The following is a 5,180-nucleotide window of genomic DNA, read 5'->3' as shown; positions in this document are numbered from 1 at the left end:
TATTATGGGATATATAATATATATATTATTTATATTATAGATTTAGACATAGATATATAATATATATGTTTATATATATGTATAGTATATATATATATATTTATTATATATATATATTATTGTATATATGATATGTTTGTATGTATAGATATACAGATATATATGACTTATTTATATCTATATCTATATTTTGATATATACCTATAGTATATGTATTATATAGACCATTATATGTTATATGTATATATGATAGATATATTATAGATATATATATATATTATATTCATTATAGACATGGTATTTTAATTCATATTTACAATCAACACACACACACACACACTCACAACACACACAAACACATATATAGTATAATATATTTATATATATATATATTATTATATATATATATATACTATTTTTGATATAACATATAGATATATATATATATATATATCTATTTGATATATATGTATATTATATTATATTAAATACATATATATATAATTATACATATATATATATTTATATATTTATGTATGTATGTATATATTTGCATATATATAGTATAGATATAGGTAAATACATTTATATATTTTTATATAATAAATACATATATATATATATTTAATATTATATATATATTGATATATTGATTATATCATAATTTATATATATATTATAGTAAATTATATAATTATATTATATATTTATAATATATGTGTGTGTATGTTTTATCAATATTCATGATTATAAAATATATATAATATATATATATTTATATATATATATATATTTATGTATGTAAATTATATACATATATTTATATAATATAATATATATATAGTATGTATGTATGTATATGGGTGGGGGGGGGGGTTTTAAGGGTTTAGATTTATTTTATGGACATATATACATATTAATATAAATATACCTGTATATATATATATATATATATATATATATAAGATTTATATAATATACATTACATATGATATATTTATATTCATATATATGTATATAGGCCTATATTATGGCCTATATATTTATATATATATATATATATATATATATCTTGTTAATTTGTGTATATATTGATACATATATAAGTATGTCTATATATACATACTTATATTATATAGATTAATACATATATAAATACGTATATATTATTTTATATATACATATATACATATATAAATTGTATATATATATATTATATATATATTATATATATAAGTATATATACATGTATATATATATACTTATATGTATAATGATATATATTATATATATATATATATATACGTAATATTTATATATATTTCTATATATATATATATATATATATATATATATATATATATATTTATATATATATATATGTATGTGTGTTATATATCATATATATATACATACATATATAACATATATATATAACTATACATATATTATACATGATATATAATATAACATATATTTATAGATAAAGTATATATATGTATGTATTATAGTCCATATATATATATACATATTAAAATATTAGTTATATGTATTCTTATATATACATATATATGTATCTTATAATACAGAAGATATATATACATATATATATACATATATATACATATCTGTGTGGAGAACAGTGTTGTTTGTTGTGCGTTAGTGCAGTCTGTGGTGTTAGTATTATCGTAGCGTGTGTGCACGCTGTGTGTCCTTCAAGGAAAAACATTAAGTATTCTTTTTGATCCTAAAACATGTTGAGGGGAAAAAACGTTGGGGGAAGGGGGGAAACTGTTTTTTGAGATATATGCAGGAAAAAAGGATTAAATGCATGCACCCCGATTGACACAGACACAGACACGAGCATTTTTTGTCGAGAACAGCAAACGAATCTTGTGTGCCTACGTCTCTTATTACACGAAGGGATGGTTCTGGTAGGGCACAGGACCACATGCTTGAGGCTATGGCTCCCTTCCCTTCCCCCAATTCAACAAAACCCACACGTGTCGACTGACCACACCTGGGGCTTGAGTCGGGTCTCGCGGTCGACCGGTGGATTGAGGTTTTGGATGGTGGTGTGACACTAAAAATCCGTGAAATCTAAGGTTCAACGAGGTTCCCCCGTAAAGCATCACGCTATTTTTTTTTTTTTTTTTCTATCTTTATTTTAGTGACCACTAACTTTCTTTTACCCCTAGGAATACGACTGGTAACCTCAAGTTCAGCGAAACAAGTACCATCGAGAAAATGCCGCGCACCGCCGCAATTCAATAGTTCTTTTGAGGTCGGTCTCGCGGTCGACCGGTGACACTAAAATCCCGTGAATCTTAAGTCAAACGACGTAAAGCATCACGCTATTTTTTTTTTTTTTTCTATCTTCATTTTAGTGACCACTAACTTTCTTTTACCCCTAGGAATACGACTGGTAACCTCAAGTTCAGCGAAACAAGTACCATCGAGAAAATGCCGCAATAGTTCTTTGAGGGAAAATGAGATAGGAGCCCCAAGGCACGAGCAAGTGGCGAGTTATTTCCTGCCCTGTGACCCAACACACACTCAGTTTCTCTCCAGCTCTAGCCACAGTAAGAGAGAGTTATTTCCTGCCCTGTGACCCAACACACACTCAGTTTCTCTCCACTGCTAGAGCCATAAAGAGGAGAGAGGAGAGAGAGATAGAGAGAGAGAGAGAGAGAAGAGAAGAGAGAGAGTGCAGGAGTGGAGGAGAGAAGAGTAGAGAGAGAGTTAGAGAGAGAGAGGAGAAGAGAAGGAGAGAGTGAGAGAGAGAGAGAGAGATTGAAAAAGAGGTAGAGAGGATTGAGATAGGGTGGAGTGGGGAGAGGAGAGAGAGAGAGGAAGAGAGAGAGAGATGAGAGAGTAAAGAGAGTAGAGAGAAGGAAGAGAGAGAGAGAGAGAGAGATGAGGGGAGAGAAGAGTTAGAAGAGAGAGAGAGAGAGAGGAGAGAGATGACTTGGAGAGAGAGGAGAGAGAGATGAGGGAGAAGGAACGAGGTAGAGAGAGGAGAGAGGAGAAGGAGATGAGAGAGAGAGAGAGGAGGAGGAGAGGAGAGGGAGAGATGAGAGAGAGAGGAGAGAGGAGTCGAGAGAGAGAGAGAGAGAGAGAAGGAGAGAGAGAGAGAGTGAGAGAGGAAGACGAGAGAGAGAGGGGGGGAGGAAACGGAGGAGAGAGGAGGGAAGAGAGAGGAGGGTAAATTGTGAGGAGAGAGAGAGAGGAGAGAGAGAGAGAGAGGCGAGGAGTAGGAGAGAGAGAGAGAGAGAGAGAGAGAGAGGAGAGAGAGAGAGAGGAGAGAGAGAGAGAGAGAGATAGAGAGATTGGAGAGAGAGAGATGAGAGAGAGAGAGGGAGGAAGAGAGAGAAGAGGAGAGAAAGGGAGAGAGAAGAGAGAGAGAGAGAGAGTGACACCCCCCGACCCCTCCAGATGCGCACCGCGCTGAGAGAGGAGAGAAGAGAGAGAGAGGAGAGAGAGATTGGTGATAGAGGAGAGAGAGGAGGAGAGGAAGAGAGAGAGGAGAAGAGGAGGGGGAGAGAGAGGAGGATGAGAGAGAGAGAGAGATGTGTGAGAGAGGGAGAGAGAGAGAGGAAATGAGAGAGAGAGAGAGAAGAGAGAGAGAGAGAGAGAGAGAGAGAGAGAGATTGAGAGAGAGAGGAAATGGGAGTGAGAGAGAGAGAGACGAGAGACTGAGAGAATGTAAGGGAGAGAGGAGAGAGAGAGAGAGGAGACGGATAAGAGAGGAGAGGGGAGGAGAGGAGAATGAGAGAGAGAGAGAGAGAGAGGAGAGAGAGAGAGAGAGGAGAGAGATTGTGAGAGAGAGGAGAGCGAGCTAGCAGAGAGAGAGAGAGAGAGAGAGAGAGAGAGAGGAGGATGTGTGATAGAGCGGAGACGTGAGGATTGAGGAGATGAGAGGAGCGAGAGAGCGAGAGAAGATGAGAGAGAGAGAGGAGAGAGAGAGAGAGATGTGTGAGAGAGTAGAGAGGAGATGATGAGAGTGAGAAGAGAGGAGAGGGAGGAGAGAGAGCTAGGAGAGAGAGTGACGAGAGGAAGAGAGATGAGAGAGATAGAGAGAGCGAGAGAGGTATGAGAGAGAGAGTAAGAGGAGGTTAGGCGAGAGAGAGAGGAGATGGAGAGGAGAGAAGAGAGAAAGGGCGGATGAGAGAGGCGAAGAGAGAGAGAGAGAGAGAGAGAGAGAGAGAGAGAGAGAGAGAGATTGAAATAGAAAGATTGAGAGATTGAGAGAGTAAAGAGAGGGAATGGCGAGAACGAGAGGAGAGAGAGAGGCAGCGAGAGAGAGAGAAGAGAGAGAGAGAGGTGAGAGAGCGCATAGAGAGGAGAGAGAGAGAGAGAGAGAGAGAGAGAGAGAGAGAGAGAGAGAGAGAGAGAGATTGAAATAGAAAGATTGAGAGATTGAGAGAGAAAGGGGGGGGGGAGAACGAGAGGAAGAGAGAGGGGGGGAGAACGAGAGAGAGAGAGAGAGAGAGAGAGAGAGAGAGAGAGAGAGAGAGAGAGAGAGAGAGAGAGAGAGAGAGAGAGAGAGAGAGAGAGAGAGAGAGAGAGAGAGAGAGAGAGAGAGAGAGAGATTGAAATAGAGAGGAAGATTGAGAGATTGAGAGAGAAAGGGGGGGGGGGAGAACGAGAGGGAGAGAGAGGGGGGAGAACGAGAGAGAGAGAGAGAGAGAGAGAGAGAGGCCCCGTCTAGCCTCGTCGCGGCATGCAGATGCTGACATCGTAAGTCTCCCCAACTCAACCCTGTCTCAGCAATAATTCTCAGGTAAGTCTGACGCCATCGTGTAAGATCCTACCATAGCCAATATTCATCTACAACTCGGTACACGACTTTTCTACATCGAAGTTCTCTACTGTGTTTTGGCTTTCAACGATCGTTGTTTACGTTTAGATGACTGTTACCTTTATCTGCATTACCTTCAATTGCTCTTTACCATCATCATGTTCCTCTTCCGTCCAGCCACTGAGTCATCACTGAACCAAACAAGCTTGAGCTAAGTTATGTGTCCGAATGCTAGTACTGCGAGCATTGTTGCTTTTATTACATTACATTATTGCTTCCACTGGTATTATCAGTATTACTATAATCATGATAATTATTTTAATATTTTTGTTTTTTGATGGTTATTACTGTGTGTTTTACCGCCATAATAATATGCATT

Source organism: Penaeus japonicus, unplaced genomic scaffold (assembly GCF_977035675.1).
Source record: "Penaeus japonicus unplaced genomic scaffold, GWHDUDI00000001_assembly GWHDUDI00000001, whole genome shotgun sequence".
Taxonomy (NCBI): domain Eukaryota; kingdom Metazoa; phylum Arthropoda; class Malacostraca; order Decapoda; family Penaeidae; genus Penaeus; species Penaeus japonicus.
Note: the sequence above shows the minus strand (reverse complement) of the source record.